Consider the following 20369-nt stretch of genomic DNA (forward strand, 5'->3'; position numbering starts at 1 on the left):
ACCCCTCGATCTCGAGCCCATCTATATGTTGCATCTCTCCCCTGATGGCCTGAGGTGTCATGGGCCCACTGAGCCATAAATAGCTCACCCTTATGTTGCCAGTCCAGGTCCACCTGAGACACTTCAATCTTGGCAGCCTGATCCACCTGTTGGTTGTTCTGATGTTCTTCAGTGGCCCGACTCTTGGGTACGTGAGCATCTACATGATGTACTTTTACAACCAGATTCTCTAGCTGGGATGCAATATCTTGCCACAGTGTGGCAGCCTAAATGGGTTTACCTCTGTGCTGCCAGTTGCTCTGCTTCCATTGCTGTAACCACCCCCACAGGGCATTTGCCACCATCCATGAGTCAGTATAGAGATAGAGCACTGGCCACTTTTCTCTTTCAGCAATATCTAATGCTAGCTGGATGGCTTTCACCTCTGCAAACTGACTCGATTCACCTTCTCCTTCAGCAGTTTCTGTGACTAGTCGTGTAGGACTCCATACAGCAGCCTTCCACCTGCGGTGCTTTCACACAATGCGACAGGACCCATCAGTGAACAGGGCATATTGCCTCTCGTTTTCTGGCAGTTTATTATACAGCGGGGCCTCTTCAGCCCGTGTCACCTCCTCCTCTGGCGACATTCCAAAATCTTTGCCTTCTGGCCAGTCCATGATCATTTCCAAAATTCCTGGGTGACTGGGGTTTCCTATGCGAGCCCGTTGTGTGATCAGTGCGATCCACTTACTCCACGTGGCATCAGTCGCGTGATGTGTAGAGGAAACTTTCCCTTTGAACATCCAGCCCAGCACTGGCAGTCGGGGTGCTAAGAGGAGCTGTGTTTCAGTACCAACCACTTCTGAGGCAGCTCGAACTCCTTCATATGCTGCCAATATCTCTTTTTCAGTTAGAGCCTCAGGTCCTCGATATCCTCAACTCGAAAACCCCAGGGGTCGACCTCAGGTCTCCCCAGGTGCTTTCTGCCAGAGGCTCCAGGTAGGGCCATTCTCCCCAGCTGCAGTGTAGAGCACATTTTCAACATCTTGTCCTGCCTGGACTGGTCCAAGGGCTGCTGCATGAACAATCTCCCATTTAATTTGTTCAAAGGCTTGTTGTTGCTCAGGGCCCCATTTGAAATCATTCTTCTTCCAGGTCACTTGATAGAGAGGGCTTACAATCAGACCGTAATTTGGAATATGCATTCTCCAAAACCCCACAACATCTAAGAAAGCCTGTGTTTCCTTTTTATTATTTGGTGGAGACATAGCTGCTATTTTGTTGATCACATCCATTGGGATCTGATGACATCCATCTTGCCATTTTATTCCTAAAAACTGGATCTCCTGTGCAGGTCCCTTGACCTTACTTTCTTTTATGGCAAAACCGGCTTTCAGAAGGATTTGGATTATTTTCTTACCTTTTTCAAAGACTTCTTCTGCCATGTTGCCCCATACGATGATGTCATCAATGTATTGCAGGTGTTCCAGATCTTCACCCTTCTCCAGTGCAGCCTGGATCAGTCCATGGCAAATAATGGGGCTGTGTTTCTACCCCTGGGGCAGTCGATTCTAAGTGTACTGGACACCCCTCCAAGTAAAATCAAACTGTGGCCTGCACTCCGCTGCCAGAGGAATTGAGAAAAACACGTTAGTGATGTCAATTGTGGCATACCACTTGGCTGCCTTTGACTCTAGTTCATTTTGAAGTTCTAGCATATCTGGAACAGCAGCACTCAGCAGTGGCGTAACTTCATTCAGGCCACGATAGTCAACTGTTAGTCTCCACTCCCCATTAGACTTTTGCACTGGCCATATGGGACTATTAAAGGGTGAGTGAGTTTTGCTGATCACTCCTTGGCTCTCCAGTTGGCGAATCAACTTGTGGATGGGAATCAGGGGGTCTTGTTTGGTGTGATATTGCCACTGGTGCACTGTTGTGGTAGCAATTGGCACTTGTTGTTCTTCAACCCTCAGCAACCCCACAATCAAAGGGTCTTGAGAGTGACCAGGCAGGGTAGACAGCTGTTCGGTGCCCTCCGTCTCCAAGGCAGCTATTCCAAAGGCCTGATGATACCCCTTTGGGTCCTTGAAATACCCTCTCCTGAGATAGTCTATGCCAAGGATACACGGAGCCTCTGGACCAGTCACAATGGAGTGTTTCTGCCATTCATTCCCAGTTCAGTCTCCAATACAGTTAACTCTTGGGATCCCCCTGTCACACCAGAAATACAAATGGGTTCTGCCCCTTTATAACTTGATGGCATTAGAATACACTGTGCGCTGGTGTCTACTAGAGCCTTGTACTCCTGTGGGTCTAATGTGCCAGGCCATCGAATCCACACAGTCCAATAGACCCGGTTATCCCTTTCCTCCACCTGGCTGGAGGCAGGGCCCCTCTAATTCTGGTTAGAGTGTCCATTACCCACTTCTTGTAAAATTGGCTCAGAATTCCCTTCAAGAGGATCAGAAATAAGATCAGGCCTTCTACTCTCTTTGGAAACTGGAGTGGCATTTTTCCTGGGAGAATCCCCTTTTGTGGTGGTTTTTCCTCGCAGCTCATGTACCCATGCATTTAGGACCAAGGTAGGTTTTCCATCCCATTTCTTCATGTCCTCTCTGTGATCACATAGGTAAAACCACAGGGTACCTCGCGGTGTGTACCTTCTATATTCTCTCTCTTGGACAGAGGAGCGCTCACTCCTAATAGCTGAGACATTGGTCCTTACAGGTGGGAATTGGGGCATATCCTCTTTGAATTGCTGGAAATCCTGGGACAGCTTCTCCACAGCCGAAATGTAAGCTTGTAGGGAGGAGGAGAGATTTTCTTTGTATTGCCAGAGTTGGTGAGCCACTTCATGCACCATCAGTGCCTCTTCATCTTTCCAGGTCATTATCGCCAGAGAGTTGTCATAGGATGATGGTGCGCTCCGTACAAACTTCTGCCACATGGGTCGTGTGCATTGGACTTCATCTTGATCTTTGGGTAATTGTGGATTGTCCGGGTCATGATGAATCGTCTCTAGCACAGCTAATTCCCTCAGATATTGGATACCTCTCTCCATGGTGGTCCACTTGCTTGATTGACATATAACATCTTCCTTAAAGGGGTACCTTTCCTTCATGCCTGACAGGAGTCGCCTCCAGAGGCTGAGGGCTTGTGTCCCTTTTCCAATTGCCTTGTCAATGCCACCTTCCCTGGCAAGCGATCCCAGCTGCTTGGCTTCCCTACCTTCTAATTCAAGGCTGTTAGCCCCATTGTCCCAGCATCAGAGAAGCCAGGTGATAATATGCTCACCTATATGGCGGTTGAAATCTTTTCGCATATCCCGCAGCTCACTCAAGGATAGGGATTGGGTTTTTACTTCTGTTTCTGCCTCTTCTTCCTGTTCCCATGATGACCCTGGCTCATCTTCATCCTTTGCTAAGTGAACTGATTTTTTTGTATATTTCTTCTTTTGTATGGGGGCACCTGATACTAGTGCAGGTTTGTCCACTGGTTCAGTTGCAGTACTGCTTGCGGAGATTTGGGTAGCTGCAAGTGCTCGTTGCCGGGACTGAAGTGACCGCAGTGCCCGTCACCGAGGTTTGGGTAGCTGCAGTGCTTGTTGTCTTGTTGTTAGATCCAGAGACATTCTCTTCCCCTTGAGGGTACTGAGTGGTGCCGAACAGGGCTTGATAGGCATGGACCAGGCCCTAGCATGTTTGTCGTGGTTTAACCCCAGCCGGCAACTAAGCACCACGCAGCCGCTCACTCACTCCCCCCCCACCCAGTGGGATGGGGGAGAAAATCGGGAAAAGAAGTAAAACTCCTGGGTTGAGATAAGAACTGTTTAATAGAACAGAAAAGAAGAAAATAATAATGATAATGATAACACTAATAAAATGACAACAGCAATAATAAAAGGATTGGAATGTACAAATGATGCGCAGGGCAATTGCTCACCACCCGCCGACCGACACCCAGCTAGTCCCCGAGCAGCGATTCCCTGCCCCCCCACTTCCCAGTTCCTATATTAGATGGGACGTCACATGGTATGGAATACACTGTTGGCCACTTTGGGTCAGGTGCCCTGGTTGTGTCCTGTGCCAACTACTTGTGCCCCTCCAGCTTTCTCGCTGGCTGGGCATGAGAAGCTGAAAAATCCTTGACTTTAGACTAAACACTACTGAGCAACAACTGAAAACATCAGTGTTATCAACATTCTTCTCATACTGAATTAAAAACATAGCACTGTACCAGCTACTAGGAAGACAGTTAACTCTATTCCAGCTGAAACTAGGACAGACTGTTATTCTTTGGAAGCTTTCCAATGTTTGGAAACGTTCCAAAATCTTTGCCTTCTGGCCAGTCCGTGATCACTTCTAAAATTCCTGGGCGACTGGGGTTTCCTATGCGAGCCTGTTGTGTGATCAGTGCAATCCACTTACTCCACGTGGCATCAGTCGCGTGATGTGTAGAGGAAACTTTCCCTTTGAACATCCAGCCCAGCACTGGCAGTCGGGGTGCTAAGAGGAGCTGTGTTTCAGTACCAACCACTTCTGAGGCAGCTCGAACTCCTTCATATGCTGCCAATATCTCTCTTTCAGTTGGAGTATAGTGAGCCTCGGATCCTCGATATCCTTGACTCCAAAACCCCAGGGGTCGGCCTTGGGTCTCCCCAGGTGCTTTCTGCCAGAGGCTCCAGGTAGGGCCATTCTCCCCAGCTGCAGTGTAGAGCACATTTTCAACATCTTGTCCTGTCCGGACTGGTCCAAGGGCTACAGCATGAACAATCTCCTGCTTAATTTCTTCAAAGGCTTGTTGTTGCTCAGGCCCCCATTTAAAATCGTTCTTCTTCCAGGTAACTTGGTACAGAGGACTTACAATTTGACTGTAATTTGGAATATGCATTCTCCAAAAGCCCACAACACCTAAGAAAGCCTGTGTTTCCTTTTTATTAGTCAGTGAGGACATAGCTGCTATTTTGTTGATCACATCCGTAGGGATCTGACGATGCCCATCTTGCCTTTTTACTCCTAAAAACTGGATCTCCTGTGCAGGTCCCTTGACCTTACTTTCTTTTGTGGCAAAACCGGCTTTCAGAAGGATTTGGATTATTTTCTTCCCCTTCTCAAAGACTTCTTCTGCCGTGTTGCCCCATATGATGATGTCATCAATGTATTGCAGGTGCTCTGGAGCTTCACCTTTTTCCAGTGCAGTCTGGATTAGTCCATGGCAAATGGTGGGGATGTGTTTCCACCCCTGGGGCAGTTGATACCAGGTGTACTGGATGCCCCTCCAAGTGAAAGCAAACTGTGGCCTGCACTCCGCTGCCAAAGGAATGGAGAAAAATGCATTAGCAATGTCCATTGTTGCATACCACTTAGCTGCCTTTGACTCCAGTTCATATTGATGCTCTAATATATCTGGCACAGCAGCACTCAGCGGTGGCGTGACTTCATTCAGCCCATGATAATGTACTGTTAGTCTCCATTCCCCATTAGATTTCCACACTGGCCATATGGGACTATTAAAGGGTGAGTGAGTCTTGCTGATCACTCCTTGGCTCTCCAATCGGCAAATCAGCTTATGGATGGGAATCAGGGAGTCTCAGTAGGTGCGATATTGCCGCCGGTGCACCATCGTGGTAGCAATTGGCACCTGTTGTTCTTCAACCTTCAGCAACCCCACAACCGAAGGGTCTTGGGAGAGACCAGGCAGGGTAGACAGCTGCTCAATCTCCTCCGTCTCCAAGGCAGCTATACCAAAGGCCCAATGGTACCCTTTTGGGTCCTTGAAATACCCCCTCCTGAGATAATCTATACCAAGGATGCATGGGGCCTCTGGGCCAGTCGCAATGGGGTGTTTATGCCACTCATTCCCAGTTAGACTCATTTCAGCTTCCAATATGGTTAGCTCTTGGGATCCCCCTGTCACACCAGAGATACGGATGGGTTCTGCCCCTTTATAACTTGATGGCATTAGGGTACATTGTGCACCAGTGTCTACTAGAGCCTTATATTCCTGGGGGTCTGATGTGCCAGGCCATCGAATCCACACTGTCCAGTAGACCCGGTTGTCCCTCTCCTCCACCTGGCTGGAGGCAGGGCCCCTCTAATTCTGGTTAGAATATCCGTTACTTTTTGCACACGTGAATCAGAAGTCCCTTCAAGAGGATCAGAAATGAGATCAGCCCTTCTACTGCGTCCGGGGGACTGCTCATGGGAAACTGGAGCAGCAGTTTTCCAAGAAGAATCCTCTTTTCTGATTGCTTTTTCTCGCAACTCCCGTACCCGTGCATCCAAGACTGAGGTAGGTTTTCCATCCCACTTCCTCATGTCCTCTCCATGGTCACGCAGGTAAAACCACAGGTTAGCTCCTCATGTGTACTTTCTCTCTTCTCTCTCTTGGGCAGAGGAACGCTTACTCCCAATAACTGCGATGCAGGCCTGTACAGGTGAGGAGGAGGACATATCCACTTTGAATTGCTGGAACTCTCGGGACAATTCCTCTACAGCTGAGACACAGGCCCGTAGGGAGGAAGAGAGACTTCCTTCGTATTGCCGGAGTTGGACAGCCAATTCGTCCACCGTTTGTCCATTGCCTTCTTTCCAGGACATTACTGCCAATGAGTTGGCATAGGTTGGTGGTGCACTTCGTAGAAACTTCCACCACATGGTGTCCTGGTTTCATCTGGGATGTAGTTAGCTGTCTTCCTAGTAGCTGGTACAGTGCTATGTTTTGAGTTCAGTATGTGAAGAATGTTGATAACACTGATGTTTTCAGTTGTTGCTCAGTAGTGTTTAGACTACAGTCAAGGATTTTTCAGCTTCTCATGCCCAGCCAGGGCACCTGACCCAAACTGGCCAACAGTGTATTCCATACCATGTGACGTCCCATCTAGTTTAGGAACTGGGAAGTGGGGGGCAGGGTTTTCGCCGCTTGGGGACTGGCTGGGTGTCGGTCGGCGGGTGGTGAGCGATTGCCCTGTGCATCATTTGTACATTTCAATCCTTTTAGTACTACTGTTGTCATTTTATTAGTGTTATCATTATCATTATTAGTCTTTTCTTTTCTGTTCTATTAAATCGTTCTTATCTCAACCCAGGAGTTTTAATTCTTTTCCTGATTTTCTCCCCCATCCCACTGGATGGGGGGGAGTGAGTGAGCGGCTGCGTGGTGCTTAGTTGCTGGCTGGGGTTAAACCACGACAGTCCTTTTTGGTGCCCAACGTGGGGCACGAAGGGTTGAGATAACGACAAACCTGACCAGAGCTTGTTAAAACAAATTTGTCCTAAGCATTCATTATGTTGATTTATGCATTCTTAGAGTTGTTGCTCTGGTTTTTAAGGCTCTGTTATGTATCACCTCGCTTGCTGTATGTAGTTCCTCTTCTACTGCTTATCATCCGTGGGAGGTGGATTAAGGTTTTCGCTTTGATGTATGGTATAACTCTGGTTTATGGTATGATAAAGTCATCAGCTGTGGGATTAATCCGGTATTTGCACTTAGCATTGTCACCTTTATACTGCGGGAGCCGTCTGTGGGAAACTATTAATAATTATACCATGTACCTTTCCTCCATGGAAAACCAGTCTGTGGGTGGGGTACCTTTCTTCCCCTCTCCTTTCTCCTTCGGTCCAGTTACAATGGTGTTTGAGAATTTTGAAAAATTTGAATACTCCTGGAATGTTGGGACTAGCACGGTCCTAGCCCTACTGCTAGGAATTAGCATACTTCTGAATGTGGTTCAGCTCTCGTTTAAGGTTAAACAGCTATTTAAGAAGATCACCCAGAGATGTGCCCCAAGGCTGGATAATTATGAGTGGCAGGGTGTGTGGGGTAGTATGGGCAAATACCTAGAAAAGTGGGCACCTCCGATGTTTTGGAAATTCACCCCTGAACAAGTGCAGGATCCAGAAGAACTAGTAAAATATTTGGAAAAGGTATGCTGTCACCCCGGCAGCTCCAGAGAGATACAAATCACTGCAACGTGCTGGGGCCTGGCCCATGCCTATCGAGCCCTGTTTGACACCACTCAGTACCCTCAAGGGGAAGAGAAAGTCTCTGGACCTAACAACAAAATGGTGAGCACCGCGGCCACCCAAACCTTGGCAACGGGCGCTGCGGCCCCTCCAGCCCCGGCAAGGAGCATTGCAGGCACCCAGACCTTGGCGACAGGCACCGTGACCCCTCCAGCCCCGGCAATGAGTACAGCAGCCACCCAAACCTCAGCAATGGGCACTGCGGTCCCTCCAGCCCCAGCGACGAGCAGTGCTGCTACCCAAACCTCAGCGACAGACACTGCGGTTATCCAAAACCCAGTGAGCGATACTGCAACTGAACCAGCGGACCAACCTGCACCAGCATCAGTTGCCCCCGTACAGAAAAAGAAATATACAAAAAAATCAGTTCGCTTAGCGAAGGATGAAGATGAACCAGGGTCATCACGGGAACCGGAGGAAGAGGCAGAACCAGAGGTAATAACCCGGTCCCTATCCTTGAGTGAGCTGCGGGATCTGCGAAAAGACTTTGGCCGCCGCATAGGTGAGCATATTATCACCTGGCTCCTCCGATGCTGGGACAATGGGGCTAATAGCTTGGAATTAGAAGGTAGGGAAGCCAAGCAGCTGGGATCGCTTGCCAGGGAAGGTGGCATTGACAAGGCAATTGGAAGAGGGACACAAGCCATCAGCCTCTGGAGGCGACTCCTGTCAAGTGTGAAGGAAAGGTACCCCTTTAAGGAAGATGTTATATGTCAATCAAGCAAGTGGACCACCATGGAAAAAGGTATTCAATATCTGAGGGAATTAGCTGTGCTAGAGACGATCCATCATGACCCGGACAACCCACAATTACCCAAAGATCCAGACGAAGTCCAATGCACACGACCCATGTGGCGGAAGTTTGTACGGAGCGCACCATCATCCTATGCCAACGCATTGGCAATAATGGCCTGGAAGGATGAAGAGGCACCGACAGTGGAGGAAGTGGCTCGCCAACTCCGTCAATACGAAGAAAATCTCTCTTCCTCCCTACAAGCCTGCATTGCAGCTGTGGAGAAGCTGTCCGAGGATGTCCAACAAATCAAAGAGGATATGTCCTACTCCACACGTGTAAGGACCAATGTCTCAGCTATTAGGAGTGAGCGCTCCTCTTCCCAAGAGAGAGAATATAGAAGGTACACACCGCGAGGTGCCCTGTGGTTTTACCTATGTGATCAGGGAGAGGACATGAGGAAATGGGACGGAAAACCTACCTCGGTCCTAAATGCACGGGTACGTGAACTGCGAGGAAAAACCACCACAAAAGGGGATTCTACCAGGAAAAATGCCGCTCCAGTTTCCAAACAGAGTAGAAGGGCTGATTTCATTTCTGATCCTCTTGAAGGGACCTCTGAGCCAATTTTACGAGAAGTGAATACTGAATACTCTAACCAGAATTAGAGGGGCCCTGCCTCCAGCCAGGTGGAGGAAAGGGATAACCGGGTCTATTGGACTGTGTGGATTCGATGGCCTGGCACGTCAGACCCACAGGAGTATAAGGCTCTAGTAGACACCGGCGCACAGTGCACCCTAATGCCATCAAGTTATAAAGGGACAGAATCCATTTGTATTTCTGGTGTGACAGGGGGATCCCAAGAATTAACTGTATTGGAAGCTGAAGTAAGCCTAACTGGAAATGAATGGCAGAAACACCCCATTGTGACTGGTCCAGAGGCTCCGTGTATCCTTGGCATAGACTATCTCAGGAGGGGGTATTTTAAGGACCCGAAGGGGTATCGATGGGCTTTTGGTATAGCTGCCTTGGAGACGGAGGGCACTGAACAGCTGTCTACCCTGCCTGGTCTCTCTCAAGATCCTTCGATTGTGGGGTTGCTCAAGGTTGAAGAACAACAAGTGCCAATTGCTACCACGACGGTGCACCGGCGGCAATATCGCACCAACCGAGACTCTCTGATTCCCATCCACAAGTTGATTCGCCAACTGGAGAGCCAAGGAGTGATCAGCAAAACCCGCTCACCCTTTAATAGTCCCATATGGCCAGTGCGGAAGTCTAATGGGGAGTGGAGACTAACAGTTGACTATCGCGGCCTGAATGAAGTTACACCACCGCTGAGTGCTGCCGTTCCAGATATGCTAGAACTTCAATACGAGCTAGAGTCAAAGGCAGCCAAGTGGTATGCCACAATGGACATTGCTAATGCGTTTTTCTCAATCCCTCTAGCAGCAGAGTGTCGTCCACAATTTGCCTTTACTTGGAGAGGTGTCCAGTACACTTGGAATCGATTGCCCCAGGGGTGGAAACACAGCCCCACCATTTGCCATGGACTAATCCAGACTGCACTGGAAAAAGGTGAAGCTCCGGAACACCTGCAATACATTGATGACATCATCGTATGGGGCAACACAGCAGAAGAAGTCTTTGAGAAAGGGAAGAAAATAATCCAAATCCTTCTGAAAGCCGGTTTTGCCATAAAAGAAAGTAAGGTCAAGGGACCTGCACAGGAGATCCAGTTTTTGGGAATAAAATGGCAAGATGGACGTCGTCAGATCCCAATGGATGTGATTAATAAAATAGCAGCTATGTCTCCCCCGACTAATAAAAAGGACACACAGGCCTTCTTAGGTGTCGTGGGGTTTTGGAGAATGCATATTCCAAATTACAGTTTGATTGTAAGCCCTCTCTATCAAGTGACCCGGAAGAAGAATGATTTTAAATGGGGCCCTGAACAACAACAAGCCTTTGAACAAATTAAACGGGAGATTGTTCATGCCGTAGCCCTTGGACCAGTCTGGACAGGACAAGATGTTAAAAATGTGCTCTATACTGCAGCTGGGGAGAATGGCCCTACCTGGAGCCTCTGGCAGAAAGCACCTGGGGAGACCCAAGGCCGACCCCTGGGGTTTTGGAGTCGAGGATATCGAGGATCCGAGGCTCGCTATACTCCAACTGAAAAAGAGATATTGGCAGCGTATGAAGGAGTTCGAGCTGCCTCAGAAGTGGTTGGTACTGAGACACAGCTCCTCTTAGCACCCCGACTACCAGTGCTGGGCTGGATGTTCAAAGGGAGGGTCTCCTCTACACATCACGCGACTGACGCCACGTGGAGTAAGTGGATCGCACTGATCACACAACGGGCTCGCATAGGAAACCCCAGTCGCCCAGGAATTTTAGAAGTAATCACGGACTGGCCAGAAGGCAAAGATTTTGGAATGTCACCAGAGGAGGAGGTGGCACGTGCTGAAGAAGCCCCGCTGTATAATAAACTGCCAGAGAATGAGAGGCAATATGCCCTGTTCACTGACGGATCCTGTCGCATTGTGGGAAAGCATCGAAGGTGGAAAGCTGCTGTATGGAGTCCTACACGACAAGTTGCAGAAACTGCTGAAGGAGAGGGTGAATCGAGTCAGTTTGCAGAGGTGAAAGCCATCCAGCTAGCGTTAGATATTGCTGAAAGAGAAAAGTGGCCAGTGCTCTATCTCTATACTGACTCATGGATGGTGGCAAATGCCCTGTGGGGGTGGTTACAGCAATGGAAGCAGAGCAACTGGCAGCGCAGAGGTAAACCCATTTGGGCTGCCACGCTGTGGCAAGATATTGCGTCCCGGCTAGAGAATCTGGTTGTAAAAGTACGTCATGTAGATGCTCACGTACCCAAGGGTCGGGCCACTGAAGAACATCGAAACAACGAACAGGTGGATCAGGCTGCCAAGATTGAAGTGTCTCAGGTGGACCTGGACTGGCAACATAAGGGTGAGCTATTTATGGCTCAATGGGCCCATGATACTTCAGGCCATCAGGGAAGAGATGCAACATATAGATGGGCTCGAGATCGAGGGGTGGACCTGACCATGGACACTATCGCGCAGGTTATCCATGAATGTGAAACATGTGCTGCAATTAAGCAAGCCAAGCGGTTAAAGCCCCTGTGGTATGGAGGGCGATGGCTGAAATATAAATTTGGGGAAGCCTGGCAGATTGACTATATCACACTCCCACAAACTCGCCAAGGCAAGCGCTATGTGCTTACAATGGTGGAAGCAACCACCGGATGGCTGGAAACATATTCTGTACCCCATGCCACTGCCCGGAACACTATCCTGGGCCTTGAGAAGCAGGTCTTGTGGCGACATGGCACCCCAGAAAGAATTGAGTCAGACAATGGGACTCATTTCTGAAACAACCTCATAGACACCTGGGCCAAAGAGCATGGCATTGAGTGGGTGTATCATATCCCCTATCATGCACCAGCCTCTGGGAAAATTGAGCGATACAATGGACTGTTAAAGACTACATTGAGAGCAATGGGGGGCGGAACTTTCAAACATTGGGATACACATTTAGCAAAAGCCACCTGGTTAGTCAACACCAGAGGATCTGCCAATCGGAGTGGCCCTGCCCAATCAGAATTTTTACATACTGTAGAAGGGGATAAAGTCCCTGTAGTGCACATGAAGAACATGTTAGGGAAAACAGTCTGGGTTACTCCTGCCTCAGGCAAAGGTAAACCCATTCGTGGGATTGCTTTTGCTCAAGGGCCTGGGTGCACTTGGTGGGTGATGCGAAAAGATGGGGAAGTCCGATGTGTGCCTCAAGGGGATTTGATTTTAGGTGAAAATAGCCAGAATTAAACTGTATGATATTAGTTGCTATATAATCCTGCTACTGTATGTTATCATTACTATAATTGTTATATGCTATATCCATAGTACTATAGTAAGAATCACTTGGATCAAGCAAGAAAGAACTGTGATAAAACTGAGCAAAGCGCAGTAGAGGTGGATCCAGAACTGACTCCAGCATGCAACAATCCAACGGTGCACACCATCCTCCTGCTGCGTCAAATGTCATCTGCTCGTCACACCGCACTGAAGCCCAATTCTGCTCTACCGACTGAGAGGACTTTGCACCATCCCTCCTGCTCAGACAGACTGGTATGACAGATGGAGCCCAGAGTCAGAAACTAAATGAACTCAACAAACATTTTATGAACATAAAGAACTAAAGAACTGATATCTCTGTGTGTGTATACTTATATATATATATATATATCATTGTTCATATGTCTCAAAGGGATGGAAAGGTGGTGATGATTGATCAGAATGTAACTAAAGGTATGGGAACTGAGCATGATGTCAATGGTATAGAATAAGGGGTGGATACTGTCCTGGTTTCAGCTGGGATGTAGTTAGCTGTCTTCCTAGTAGCTGGTACAGTGCTATGTTTTGAGTTCAGTATGTGAAGAATGTTGATAACACTGATGTTTTCAGTTGTTGCTCAGTAGTGTTTAGACTACAGTCAAGGATTTTTCAGCTTCTCATGCCCAGCCAGGGCACCTGACCCAAACTGGCCAACAGTGTATTCCATACCATGTGACGTCCCATCTAGTTTAGGAACTGGGAAGTGGGGGGCAGGGTTTTCGCCGCTTGGGGACTGGCTGGGTGTCGGTCGGCGGGTGGTGAGCGATTGCCCTGTGCATCATTTGTACATTTCAATCCTTTTAGTACTACTGTTGTCATTTTATTAGTGTTATCATTATCATTATTAGTCTTTTCTTTTCTGTTCTATTAAATCGTTCTTATCTCAACCCAGGAGTTTTAATTCTTTTCCTGATTTTCTCCCCCATCCCACTGGATGGGGGGGAGTGAGTGAGCGGCTGCGTGGTGCTTAGTTGCTGGCTGGGGTTAAACCACGACAGTCCTTTTTGGTGCCCAACGTGGGGCACGAAGGGTTGAGATAACGACAAACCTGACCAGAGCTTGTTAAAACAAATTTGTCCTAAGCATTCATTATGTTGATTTATGCATTCTTAGAGTTGTTGCTCTGGTTTTTAAGGCTCTGTTATGTATCACCTCGCTTGCTGTATGTAGTTCCTCTTCTACTGCTTATCATCCGTGGGAGGTGGATTAAGGTTTTCGCTTTGATGTATGGTATAACTCTGGTTTATGGTATGATAAAGTCATCAGCTGTGGGATTAATCCGGTATTTGCACTTAGCATTGTCACCTTTATACTGCGGGAGCCATCTGTGGGAAACTATTAATAATTATACCATTTACCTTTCCTCCATGGAAAACCAGTCTGTGGGTGGGGTACCTTTCTTCCCCTCTCCTTTCTCCTTCGGTCCAGTTACAATGGTGTTTGAGAATTTTGAAAAATTTGAATACTCCTGGAATGTTGGGACTAGCACGGTCCTAGCCCTACTGCTAGGAATTAGCATACTTCTGAATGTGGTTCAGCTCTCGTTTAAGGTTAAACAGCTATTTAAGAAGATCACCCAGAGATGTGCCCCAAGGCTGGATAATTATGAGTGGCAGGGTGTGTGGGGTAGTATGGGCAAATACCTAGAAAAGTGGGCACCTCCGATGTTTTGGAAATTCACCCCTGAACAAGTGCAGGATCCAGAAGAACTAGTAAAATATTTGGAAAAGGTATGCTGTCACCCCGGCAGCTCCAGAGAGATACAAATCACTGCAACGTGCTGGGGCCTGGCCCATGCCTATCGAGCCCTGTTTGACACCACTCAGTACCCTCAAGGGGAAGAGAAAGTCTCTGGACCTAACAACAAAATGGTGAGCACCGCGGCCACCCAAACCTTGGCAACGGGCGCTGCGGCCCCTCCAGCCCCGGCAAGGAGCATTGCAGGCACCCAGACCTTGGCGACAGGCACCGTGACCCCTCCAGCCCCGGCAATGAGTACAGCAGCCACCCAAACCTCAGCAATGGGCACTGCGGTCCCTCCAGCCCCAGCGACGAGCAGTGCTGCTACCCAAACCTCAGCGACAGACACTGCGGTTATCCAAAACCCAGTGAGCGATACTGCAACTGAACCAGCGGACCAACCTGCACCAGCATCAGTTGCCCCCGTACAGAAAAAGAAATATACAAAAAAATCAGTTCGCTTAGCGAAGGATGAAGATGAACCAGGGTCATCACGGGAACCGGAGGAAGAGGCAGAACCAGAGGTAATAACCCGGTCCCTATCCTTGAGTGAGCTGCGGGATCTGCGAAAAGACTTTGGCCGCCGCATAGGTGAGCATATTATCACCTGGCTCCTCCGATGCTGGGACAATGGGGCTAATAGCTTGGAATTAGAAGGTAGGGAAGCCAAGCAGCTGGGATCGCTTGCCAGGGAAGGTGGCATTGACAAGGCAATTGGAAGAGGGACACAAGCCATCAGCCTCTGGAGGCGACTCCTGTCAAGTGTGAAGGAAAGGTACCCCTTTAAGGAAGATGTTATATGTCAATCAAGCAAGTGGACCACCATGGAAAAAGGTATTCAATATCTGAGGGAATTAGCTGTGCTAGAGACGATCCATCATGACCCGGACAACCCACAATTACCCAAAGATCCAGACGAAGTCCAATGCACACGACCCATGTGGCGGAAGTTTGTACGGAGCGCACCATCATCCTATGCCAACGCATTGGCAATAATGGCCTGGAAGGATGAAGAGGCACCGACAGTGGAGGAAGTGGCTCGCCAACTCTGTCAATACGAAGAAAATCTCTCTTCCTCCCTACAAGCCTGCATTGCAGCTGTGGAGAAGCTGTCCGAGGATGTCCAACAAATCAAAGAGGATATGTCCTACTCCACACGTGTAAGGACCAATGTCTCAGCTATTAGGAGTGAGCGCTCCTCTTCCCAAGAGAGAGAATATAGAAGGTACACACCGCGAGGTGCCCTGTGGTTTTACCTATGTGATCAGGGAGAGGACATGAGGAAATGGGACGGAAAACCTACCTCGGTCCTAAATGCACGGGTACGTGAACTGCGAGGAAAAACCACCACAAAAGGGGATTCTACCAGGAAAAATGCCGCTCCAGTTTCCAAACAGAGTAGAAGGGCTGATTTCATTTCTGATCCTCTTGAAGGGACCTCTGAGCCAATTTTACGAGAAGTGAATACTGAATACTCTAACCAGAATTAGAGGGGCCCTGCCTCCAGCCAGGTGGAGGAAAGGGATAACCGGGTCTATTGGACTGTGTGGATTCGATGGCCTGGCACGTCAGACCCACAGGAGTATAAGGCTCTAGTAGACACCGGCGCACAGTGCACCCTAATGCCATCAAGTTATAAAGGGACAGAATCCATTTGTATTTCTGGTGTGACAGGGGGATCCCAAGAATTAACTGTATTGGAAGCTGAAGTAAGCCTAACTGGAAATGAATGGCAGAAACACCCCATTGTGACTGGTCCAGAGGCTCCGTGTATCCTTGGCATAGACTATCTCAGGAGGGGGTATTTTAAGGACCCGAAGGGGTATCGATGGGCTTTTGGTATAGCTGCCTTGGAGACGGAGGGCACTGAACAGCTGTCTACCCTGCCTGGTCTCTCTCAAGATCCTTCGATTGTGGGGTTGCTCAAGGTTGAAGAACAACAAGTGCCAATTGCTACCACGACGGTGCACCGGCGGCAATATCGCACCAACCGAGACTCTCTGATTCCCATCCACAAGTTGATTCGCCAACTGGAGAGCCAAGGAGTGATCAGCAAAACCCGCTCACCCTTTAATAGTCCCATATGGCCAGTGCGGAAGTCTAATGGGGAGTGGAGACTAACAGTTGACTATCGCGGCCTGAATGAAGTTACACCACCGCTGAGTGCTGCCGTTCCAGATATGCTAGAACTTCAATACGAGCTAGAGTCAAAGGCAGCCAAGTGGTATGCCACAATGGACATTGCTAATGCGTTTTTCTCAATCCCTCTAGCAGCAGAGTGTCGTCCACAATTTGCCTTTACTTGGAGAGGTGTCCAGTACACTTGGAATCGATTGCCCCAGGGGTGGAAACACAGCCCCACCATTTGCCATGGACTAATCCAGACTGCACTGGAAAAAGGTGAAGCTCCGGAACACCTGCAATACATTGATGACATCATCGTATGGGGCAACACAGCAGAAGAAGTCTTTGAGAAAGGGAAGAAAATAATCCAAATCCTTCTGAAAGCCGGTTTTGCCATAAAAGAAAGTAAGGTCAAGGGACCTGCACAGGAGATCCAGTTTTTGGGAATAAAATGGCAAGATGGACGTCGTCAGATCCCAATGGATGTGATTAATAAAATAGCAGCTATGTCTCCCCCGACTAATAAAAAGGACACACAGGCCTTCTTAGGTGTCGTGGGGTTTTGGAGAATGCATATTCCAAATTACAGTTTGATTGTAAGCCCTCTCTATCAAGTGACCTGGAAGAAGAATGATTTCAAATGGGGCCCTGAACAACAACAAGCCTTTGAACAAATTAAACGGGAGATTGTTCATGCCGTAGCCCTTGGACCAGTCTGGACAGGACAAGATGTTAAAAATGTGCTCTATACTGCAGCTGGGGAGAATGGCCCTACCTGGAGCCTCTGGCAGAAAGCACCTGGGGAGACCCAAGGCCGACCCCTGGGGTTTTGGAGTCGAGGATATCGAGGATCCGAGGCTCGCTATACTCCAACTGAAAAAGAGATATTGGCAGCGTATGAAGGAGTTCGAGCTGCCTCAGAAGTGGTTGGTACTGAGACACAGCTCCTCTTAGCACCCCGACTACCAGTGCTGGGCTGGATGTTCAAAGGGAGGGTCTCCTCTACACATCACGCGACTGACGCCACGTGGAGTAAGTGGATCGCACTGATCACACAACGGGCTCGCATAGGAAACCCCAGTCGCCCAGGAATTTTAGAAGTAATCACGGACTGGCCAGAAGGCAAAGATTTTGGAATGTCACCAGAGGAGGAGGTGGCACGTGCTGAAGAAGCCCCGCTGTATAATAAACTGCCAGAGAATGAGAGGCAATATGCCCTGTTCACTGACGGATCCTGTCGCATTGTGGGAAAGCATCGAAGGTGGAAAGCTGCTGTATGGAGTCCTACACGACAAGTTGCAGAAACTGCTGAAGGAGAGGGTGAATCGAGTCAGTTTGCAGAGGTGAAAGCCATCCAGCTAGCGTTAGATATTGCTGAAAGAGAAAAGTGGCCAGTGCTCTATCTCTATACTGACTCATGGATGGTGGCAAATGCCCTGTGGGGGTGGTTACAGCAATGGAAGCAGAGCAACTGGCAGCACAGAGGTAAACCCATTTGGGCTGCCACGCTGTGGCAAGATATTGCGTCCCGGCTAGAGAATCTGGTTGTAAAAGTACATCATGTAGATGCTCACGTACCCAAGGGTCGGGCCACTGAAGAACATCGAAACAACGAACAGGTGGATCAGGCTGCCAAGATTGAAGTGTCTCAGGTGGACCTGGACTGGCAACATAAGGGTGAGCTATTTATGGCTCAATGGGCCCATGATACTTCAGGCCATCAGGGAAGAGATGCAACATATAGATGGGCTCGAGATCGAGGGGTGGACCTGACCATGGACACTATCGCGCAGGTTATCCATGAATGTGAAACATGTGCTGCAATTAAGCAAGCCAAGCGGTTAAAGCCCCTGTGGTATGGAGGGCGATGGCTGAAATATAAATTTGGGGAAGCCTGGCAGATTGACTATATCACACTCCCACAAACTCGCCAAGGCAAGCGCTATGTGCTTACAATGGTGGAAGCAACCACCGGATGGCTGGAAACATATTCTGTACCCCATGCCACTGCCCGGAACACTATCCTGGGCCTTGAGAAGCAGGTCTTGTGGCGACATGGCACCCCAGAAAGAATTGAGTCAGACAATGGGACTCATTTCCGAAACAACCTCATAGACACCTGGGCCAAAGAGCATGGCATTGAGTGGGTGTATCATATCCCCTATCATGCACCAGCCTCTGGGAAAATTGAGCGATACAATGGACTGTTAAAGACTACATTGAGAGCAATGGGGGGCGGAACTTTCAAACATTGGGATACACATTTAGCAAAAGCCACCTGGTTAGTCAACACCAGAGGATCTGCCAATCGGAGTGGCCCTGCCCAATCAGAATTTTTACATACTGTAGAAGGGGATAAAGTCCCTGTAGTGCACATGAAGAACATGTTAGGGAAAACAGTCTGGGTTACTCCTGCCTCAGGCAAAGGTAAACCCATTCGTGGGATTGCTTTTGCTCAAGGGCCTGGGTGCACTTGGTGGGTGATGCGAAAAGATGGGGAAGTCCGATGTGTGCCTCAAGGGGATTTGATTTTAGGTGAAAATAGCCAGAATTAAACTGTATGATATTAGTTGCTATATAATCCTGCTACTGTATGTTATCATTACTATAATTGTTATATGCTATATCCATAGTACTATAGTAAGAATCACTTGGATCAAGCAAGAAAGAACTGTGATAAAACTGAGCAAAGCGCAGTAGAGGTGGATCCAGAACTGACTCCAGCATGCAACAATCCAACGGTGCACACCATCCTCCTGCTGCGTCCAATGTCATCTGCTCGTCACACCGCACTGAAGCCCAATTCTGCTCTACCGACTGAGAGGACTTTGCACCATCCCTCCTGCTCAGACAGACTGGTATGACAGATGGAGCCCAGAGTCAGAAACTAAATGAACTCAACAAACATTTTATGAACATAAAGAACTAAAGAACTGATATCTCTGTGTGTGTATACTTTTATATATATATATATATCATTGTTCATATGTCTCAAAGGGATGGAAAGGTGGTGATGATTGATCAGAATGTAACTAAAGGTATGGGAACTGAGCATGACGTCAATGGTATAGAATAAGGGGTGGATACTGTCCTGGTTTCAGCTGGGATGTAGTTAGCTGTCTTCCTAGTAGCTGGTACAGTGCTATGTTTTGAGTTCAGTATGTGAAGAATGTTGATAACACTGATGTTTTCAGTTGTTGCTCAGTAGTGTTTAGACTACAGTCAAGGATTTTTCAGCTTCTCATGCCCAGCCAGGGCACCTGACCCAAACTGGCCAACAGTGTATTCCATACCATGTGACGTCCCATCTAGTTTAGGAACTGGGAAGTGGGGGGCAGGGTTTTCGCCGCTTGGGGACTGGCTGGGTGTCGGTCGGCGGGTGGTGAGCGATTGCCCTGTGCATCATTTGTACATTTCAATCCTTTTATTACTACTGTTGTCATTTTATTAGTGTTATCATTATCATTATTAGTCTTTTCTTTTCTGTTCTATTAAATCGTTCTTATCTCAACCCAGGAGTTTTACTTCTTTTCCTGATTTTTCTCCCCCATCCCACTGGATGGGGGGGAGTGAGTGAGCGGCTGCGTGGTGCTTAGTTGCTGGCTGGGGTTAAACCACGACACATGGGTTGTGTGCATTGGACTTCATCTGGATCTGTGGGTGACTGCCCATTTTCTGGATCGTTATAAATCACCTCCAGCACAGCTAATCCCCTCAGGTACTGGATACCTCTCTCCATGGTGGTCCACTTGCCTTGGTGACATGTAACTTCATCCTTGAAGGGGTATCTTTCCTTTACACCTAACAGAAGTCGCCTCCAGAGGCTGAGGACTTGTG

General features: G+C 48.4%; 1 protein-coding gene across 1 annotated transcript in view; it reads left to right on the forward strand.

Moving 5' to 3' along the window:
• LOC138683482 (tubulin-specific chaperone A) overlaps nt 1–20369 on the forward strand; it is a 92841-nt gene that overhangs the window by 23308 nt on the left and 49164 nt on the right. The gene's annotated exons all lie outside the window — the stretch shown is intronic.

Source organism: Haliaeetus albicilla, chromosome W, assembly GCF_947461875.1.
Source record: "Haliaeetus albicilla chromosome W, bHalAlb1.1, whole genome shotgun sequence".
NCBI classification, from domain to species: domain Eukaryota; kingdom Metazoa; phylum Chordata; class Aves; order Accipitriformes; family Accipitridae; genus Haliaeetus; species Haliaeetus albicilla.